Raw genomic sequence first — 8,408 nt, 5'->3', positions numbered from 1 at the left:
ATCTAGTGCACGAGACATTTCGGCCTATCATGTACCACGGGGACGAAATGACTAAATGTTGTAGGACTCTGGTACAACAGTATTCCGCTAAACCTGCCTAAATTATTAGCTTTTTTAACGGCAGCCAATCACCGTCGCTTCCGGTTTTATTTAAAAAAAACCACCACGTGTAGTTGCGAGATAAACAAAATGCTAGCCAGCTCGAGTTTCTATAGTGGAAATATGGTCGACATACACGACAATGTAGCATACACGTGGCTAGCATTTTGTTTAATAATGTAAAATGTAAAATACCTTTGATGCAGTCAAGGCATTATTAGTTGCTTACATGTTCGGCCATAGCATGGTTCCATATCACATCATGTCGGCATACCAAGTATTTTTATTGTGGGGAAGGAAGGTATTTGTAGATAAAATTGTGTTTAAGAATAGCATATTGTTATTTATATTCATGTGAACGTGTTGTATTTAGTGGTCATTTTCAACAGTGTACAGACTTGATGTGGTAAGGAAATAAAGTCTACCATGTCCGAGTGTCTATCGAACAATACAAGTCTTCAAGTTCAAGCTTTTTATCTTATACAAATACATACAAGAATAGAATAAAGAAACATGCATTTTCGCTACTATCATTACGTTAATATTTGCATGAAGATAGAGATCAATATTTCAGACAAAATGAAGTCGAGAAATGATTCATCGACATGTAATACCAATCAATACTGACGCCCTTGATGTACATGTGTATTTATGAACGTGAACGGCACTTGTAGTAGTTTGTCAATTTAATCCTATTCTGTTTATTAACTCATTATGCTACGCCCTTAAAAAATCATCTTTCTGTGTTCCTGTTTCCACGATGCAAATATTCACTGTCACCATACTACGGTGTAAATTCCCTTCGAAAAAAAACGTTCTGACGTCCTTAGCAGGATTAAGTTCAGTTTGCGAATTTAAATTCAACACAAAAAGCGGAACAACATCAATAAACAATTTATTTTCAGCACTTGTATCGACATTAGTCGGGCATAGAACTCAGTACCAGACAATAACAATATCCTGCAACCATTGCAGCAGTAACATATTATGATGTCACTTAATAATTTTTCAATTTCTTTATTTTGATTCCAAATGCTAAATTTGATGATTTGACCCCGAACCCTTAATCTCGCATAAAATAAACCTTGTATTGTAAGATACTAACAATGTATTATCTATATATCTTCATACGGTTTTTTATGCATTAATTGTTTCTTTTAATGTCCTTACAGCCTGTCGATGAATTCACATGCCCGACAGACACAATCACTCAGAGCATATATGACCCTAAAGGACAATTTATTTTATATTACACCGCGATTGTCTATATATTTTGTGTAATATTAAATGTCACCATCCGGTAGCCATTTCACACAAAACTATTTTTTGTTGTTTATGTGACAAGATGGAGGATGCATACAAGGCAGCTAATAAGTACATGTACTTACTCGCACATATAGTTTGTAGGAGTTTTCTCCCTTTGATCTGGTACCAAAATTTATTGTAAGGATTACTTCCCTTTACTGATAGGAGTAAAGGATCATGGATAGAAAAAACTATTTCATTTTAATGAGAAAGCGAGCTCCAAATTTGAATTTTACCAATTACCCACCCTCTTCCACCCTAAATTTATCGTTGGTGGAAAACAATTTCTCTTATATTTCCATCCTAAATTTATCGTTTTGGAAAACAATTTCTCCTCGATAAATTTATATTTCCAGCCATGATCTTTTATTTCAGTCCAGTTAGTTATTTATTTATTTATACTTTTTTGTTTAAATTCTTATGTTTGGCAGAGTTTTGGTAAACCCATGCTTTTCTTTATTTTACAAAGTATCTCCTTTGTTTGATATGTATAATGCTATGCTTTAGTCAGTATGACTTTTTATTTGTTTGTCTATATTTTGTGTAATATTAAATGTCACCATCCGTTGGCCATTTCACACAAAACTATTTTTTGTTGTTTATGTGACAAGATGGAGGATGCATAAATGTTTTAATGAAATTTTATATTTTGCTCCTGAAAGGCAGTGGACCTTTTAAGGTGATAATGACGCAATTGGTAAAGACATATTCAATGTAGGGCGTCAATATTTAAACATTGAAGTCTTTTAGTTGGAATTTATAGCCCATATGAATGCCAATTGGACAGTGGCAAATTCCATGAAACTCTTCATGATGAATTTGCCTCTCTTCAGTTGGCATTCGTATGGGCTATGGATGCCAATTAAATGACGTTCAATGCTATTATTTACATTTGCTTACAATTTTATGGTGAAATCCCAAAGGATTTTGCATCTATAATGAACAAATCTTTCGTTATCGTCAAGGATCTAACTGCCATTTGAACAGCCATTTTCGTGATCGCTGATATGAAAATTGCGACATCACAATGATAATGACGTCATAATAAGCGACGGTGGTTCATAGACTATATGAATGCAAACTACGGTTGGTAAGGTTGCATATTGGGACTGAAGTGAAAATGTGAATATTAAAATTTACGGCGTTGATGTATTACACTATAAATATTAGAATGGTCTCACAGAGACCAACCAAACTAAATACTTTTCCATAGACAACAGTGTTAAAGCCTTGGCATCTACTATTAACACACTATTGAATTTTGTGGATTATCGTGTTCTATTGTTAAACTATAGGTTTTCATATAACAACAGATAGGCAAAGGTACCCATCTTGAGAAAAAGTACATTCTGCACTGAAAAATTCTAAAATCCTAACGTTTTATCTAATCAATTTCGGTGGTCACGTGGCTTAATCCTTATACAATACGTCAATTCGAAGGTCTTGTTTACCTACAGCAGATTCAAATCAAAAATGTATTTTTATATTTGTTTTTGACAAGAAGTTTCGAAATATTTTTGAGTCAGGAGAGAAAATCAAGGCTACAATTTATGAAAACTTGGATCAATCTTTAGTCCGGAATTCAACATAAAAAAGAACTCTCCACATAAAAGTTTAACAAGGTAGTACTTCACAGTTGTGTCAGATGGTTTTCTTCGAATTTAGTTATAAATGACAGGATTTAAAACTTAAAATTTATCCTGGACAGTGGCAAACGTGAACATCATCGTCTATAGGAAATATTTGTTCTGCGGCCTCTTTAGGTGCTTGATCCTAGAAGTGATATCGAGTTTACAAGTTTTCCGAGTTTGAACATTTCACATACATTTCACTACAGTAGGCTTTTCTGGCACACCACAGCAAAACCAACTAACCGAATTTCTAAAAGAACTGGTTTGATTCCGAAATATGTGCAAATTTTAACGAACTCTAGACGATTTAGATGAATTTATGCCAAACTATCTTATAATCGGCATAAGGGAGATAACTCCTAAAATAAATGTGTCCTGATGACAAGTAATTTATTAATATATATAAGCTGGTGCAATAATACAATATCCGATGCCGGGAGCTCCGCCCTATATAACCCTTCGGGCTACCACTTGCCATATATGGAAGAAATGGAGTTGAGCTGAAGGGTTTAACGTACCGTCACGTATAATTCGTTTCTGCGTACAAGAGCAGGCAGGGAATTGAGTAGGAAGGTGTTATCACACCTACTCTTCATCGAAAGACCGCAGTGAACCTCACACGGGACACCGTCATTAAGTCCCATCCGACGGACAGTGTTAGTAGTTAGAGGTTGGTGCTCGTGAGCTATTTTGGGTGTCCCTACATTAAAAGTCAAACCAAGACTGTCTTCATACGATAACTATTCACCAAACCAATGTCTCTTTCTGTAAAGCCATACCTTTCCTTAAACACATGATACTACACATCGATTGTTCATATCGTGACGTTAGTTTTTTGAGAGAGTAGAGAATTTTAGAAGGACGACTAGGAGAGGTTAGTATGAAAAAAATGGAGTGAAGCCGAAATTGCAGATATATAGTATAGGTATTTTTTTTAATAATAAATAGATAGATAACTGAACAAATGAGTATCTAATAATAAATAAATAAAAATAAATAATAAATAAATAAAATAAATAAAAATGAAAGAATTCTAAGATACTGTACAGTTGTAGTAGACAACAGAGTGGGAGACTTGATATGAGGACAGGTTTGGGGATGTGGGTGGGGGAGGGGATTGGTTGTGAGTGGATATCACTTTTATGTAGACATGTGATGTGTTGGCCGGTTGTTAATTCAGTTCTCACTCCTGGTGTTACTACATTATAGATTGCCCCAGATTGAGGGGAAGAAATGGAAGCAGAGTGGAGGCAAAATTGAAGCCCTCCAGACTGTTTACCTATCATAACGCATTACTCTGCCTTCACCACAATATAGTGCCAAAATGAAGTCATACAGAAAAAGTAAAACAACTGTTTACACGAAATGTATTTAGAATCATATGATTGCGTTTTCGAGCTGTATTTAAAAATATATACATAAAAACCGCCGGAGCGTCAGCGTCAACAGTTTCACAGTGTGAGTGTAGTACAAATGGTCGGACCGAATATTTCTTGAAAATGACCGTTTTACATCACAAGTACGCATAAAACTCATATTTTTATGAATGGAAGTGTTATTCTCTTTGCTATCACTAAATCAAAACACAAGATTGATCTTGAAGCCTACATAAATAAAATAGCGAATTCAAATTCTGACCGCTTGCGTAGTCATGGTTGTTATTTCTTGGCTTAATAAAGGAGCAGATCGCCGAGATAAATGTACACATTAATTATCCATTCTGTTGTTACAGTATCAAAAGCTCAGATCATATACATACATTGTAATGTAGCTTATCCTAGTACATAATATGTAATATGTATCCAGCAGATTTTGTCGCTGTCATTATTGCTTGAATATATTGACCAACGTCTGAATAATTATTTTGAATAATGTATAATACAATGTAATACCTAAATCGCTAAAGGGAAATTGCTTTATGTAATGAAGTCCTATATAGTATAGTCAGATAATGATCGGCCATTATACGGCAATCATACGCAGAAGATCATTACAGGTAAATAATTGCTCACAAGTACCCGAGACATGTTCTCCCATAGATATAAGGTACACCATTCAACATTATTTTTGATACGTCAAGATGTTCCGGATTTATTTGTTTCTGATTGTGTTAGTCTGTCAGTGTGTTGCAATACCACTGACAAAATGTCAACAAGGTGTGAACTGTTTCTTACCTAGATGTTTCTGTCCTACATTTGACCACCCAACGAACTTAAGCGATATTCCGCAGATGGTTTATTTCGGGTTTGATGACGCTGTCAATTCACAGATGGCAAATCATTATGATTTTCTGTTCCTGAAGGATAACCTTACAAACCCAAATGGCTGTCCCATTAGTTCACAAATTACTCGATTCTGAAGCGGTGCTATCAACACGGATTCGAACTCGGTGTACATAGTGTCACACACGCATATAAATACCGGGGACAAAGTGCGGGAGGAAGCAGAAGACCAGAGAGACAAATTCGTCACAGAATTTGGTATTTCTAAGTATGACGTTGTTGGGTGGCGGAGCCCATTTCTCATAACGGCAGGCGATCAACAAATAGATGCACTTAAGCAACTAGGATTTAAGTATGACGTTTCACTTATCTACACAAGACTACACATAGACAATGATGATGTATGGCCGTTTACCCTGGACTATGGGTGGCCGTTCAAATGTCAGAACAATAGATGTCCGAAAGAGAACCAATTTTCTCATAGACTATAGACACGAATTCGCCTGTGCGTTTGTCGACGGGTGTGCGTATAAGCCTAGAAATGAAGCAGAGGCTTATAAATACATTATTGATAATTTCTATAGGCATTATAATGGAAACAGATCCCCATTTGGATTACACATCCATGCGGCTTGGTTTGAAACCAAACATTTAAGGGATGGTATGAACAGAGCTATACAAAGTATGAACGAATTTGAGGATGTTTACATCGTAAATATTAAACAAATGATAGAATGGATGAAATACTCAACAAAGTTAACGGAAATAAAAACATTCGATGGATTAGGATGCTGGCCCAGTGATAAAGCATTCCTACACATACTTCTGATGGTACTTCCGGTATCTAGTTTTTTCATCCTTGTAATTGCATTGCTAGTATATGTCATTCGTAAACTGATGTTCAGATCACGACATAAGGATTATATTGCACTGAATGGTAAAGAACACAGGAACAAATTAGTACACGGTAGCGATGACGTGGAGATGTGACGTCATAATATAAGTGTGGCATTAGTATATCATGACCATATTTGAATCCATATTAAGGTAATAATTGTTTTGAAATGCAACTTATATTTATTGCTATGCTTGTAGATGCTTCTTCTGCATGGGCTTGATATGTAATTTTCTTGAATGCATTTTATATAAAATAGATTTAGCGCAAAAACGGTTAAAAACGTTTATCTTTCAACTTGAATGCATTTTATACCATAGAGATTAAACAAACACATACACAAAAACAACTTTAAAAAAAGGTCTGGCTTTCTCGTGTTTTTTTTCTCCTAAGCTAACATGGTCTGCTGGTCAAAATATCCTATATGCATCACGTCAACATCGGCATATAAAGTATTTAAAAACAAACACACAAACACACACCGATTCGTTCCTTCAAACTGGAATCGATTTTGCAAAAGCACTTAACATTTGCTTTGATATTCATTTACGTATATATGTAGATATATTGAATGACATTAAATTCTCAGTGTCCGGTAAACATATAGAAATAAAAAATTGAAACACGTTGTTAGTTTAGCATTAGCGCTTTCATCATGTTCTTCAGATGCTTAACAACATTAGATGACGTCATGACAGTATAGTCATTGTGTATTGTGACGTCATATTAAGGGAGGTAATTATACATATAAAAATTACAACAAACGATTCAGTTTCGGTTTCAGAGTTCTAATTAATTGTTTTTCTTGTTCTTTTCTTTGGATAGTATTATTATTTAACATTTTATAGAACGGAAATATAGTAAACCTTTTCTTTCCGCAAATGTCCAAATGTTCACTTAAATTTATTTTTCTGTACTCCGGTACATTAATATGTTGTTTGTGTACACGGACACGGGCCCCAGTGTATTACTGGTCTCTCCAATGTAAAATTCCTTACATCCGGGGCATGTTATTACATAAATAAGGTCTTTCGAATCACAACACATATTTGCATTCACTACGAATGTTCTGGAGTGGAATTTGAAAGATGAACCTTCTGTAATGTAGTCGCATGTTCCACATCGTGGGTCCATACATTTTCTTACGGTGAAATTTTCTTCAGTTTGGAAGGTAGATTTACATAGTACTCTCTTCAGATTTTTGGGTTGGCGTTTACTATTGATGAAGGTTGTATTTTTCAGTACTCTCTGCATATGTATATCTGCTTGGAGTACATTATTTAGTTAGCGTACCGTTCCGGTTATGCTTTTATTCCGTGGATTATGTGTGGTTACTAATGGTAATATTGAAGATTCTCTTTAGGACTGAGTAGCATTGTTCTGTCTAATTCTTCTGCTTTCTGGATTCCATCTTCTATCAGTTTGGTAGGATATTTTTGAGATTTCAAATAATTGGTTAATTCTTTCAGGCGGAGGTCTCTTGTTTCACTCTCACTAACTATGGTACAGTTATATATTCTGAATTTTGTGTTTGTATTGCTTCCTTAATTTGTTTTGATTTGTGAATTTTCGGTTGTCCATAAAAGCAACTTTATTTGAATTCAAAATGTGTTAGGTAATCCTGTTCATTTCCGGTTATTTTCGTAGTATTTAAGTTGTTGCTGAAGAGTCTTTTTATTTTCTGTATTGAATATTTGTCCTGATTACCATCTACCTTGACGTAATATTCCTCATTCAGCAGTATGCTCGTAATTTTCGTTTTATAGAATTCTCTGTTCATCACCACTATCGCGCCTCCTTTATCTGTTTCTTTTATAATTATGGTGTTGTCATTTGCTAAGGCTTTCAAGGCATTTTCTTCATCTTTCGTTAGATTGCTTCTTTGATTTGTTTGTTCATTCTGAAGAGGTAGGTTTTCCAGCGTTTCACACACGGCATCTAGTGTGTTGTTTCTGCCTTTTCTCTTGGGTTGAATGATGATTTATTTCTCACAAGGTCTTCTTCGTTAATTTGATTATCTTCATTTTCATTCTCTTGATGAAAAAAACTCCGCTAATCTTAATCTTCTAGTTTAGGTTTTAATTTCCGTTTTGATTTCTTGATTATTTGAATTTGGCGTTGGAGTATATTTGAGACTTTGGATTATAATTTAATTTGGGAATCATTTAATTGTCTATTGGACAGATTTATTACTTTGGGATCAATACGTTTGTCTTCATTTGGTATCAAACAGGTGTTGGTTCCACTTCTTAAAAT

The 8,408-nt window shown here is 34.8% G+C and overlaps 1 pseudogene; it reads left to right on the top strand.

The window, feature by feature from the left end:
• The first annotated feature begins 5,115 nt into the window (after positions 1 to 5,115).
• On the top strand, positions 5,116 to 6,247 carry LOC138327065 (chitin deacetylase 1-like; annotated as a pseudogene).
• The last annotated feature ends 2,161 nt before the right edge of the window (positions 6,248 to 8,408 follow it).

The sequence above is a fragment of the Argopecten irradians genome, chromosome 7 (genome assembly GCF_041381155.1).
Source record: "Argopecten irradians isolate NY chromosome 7, Ai_NY, whole genome shotgun sequence".
Classification (NCBI taxonomy): Eukaryota; Metazoa; Mollusca; class Bivalvia; order Pectinida; family Pectinidae; genus Argopecten; species Argopecten irradians.
This window is presented reverse-complemented; position numbering and strand designations above follow the sequence as displayed.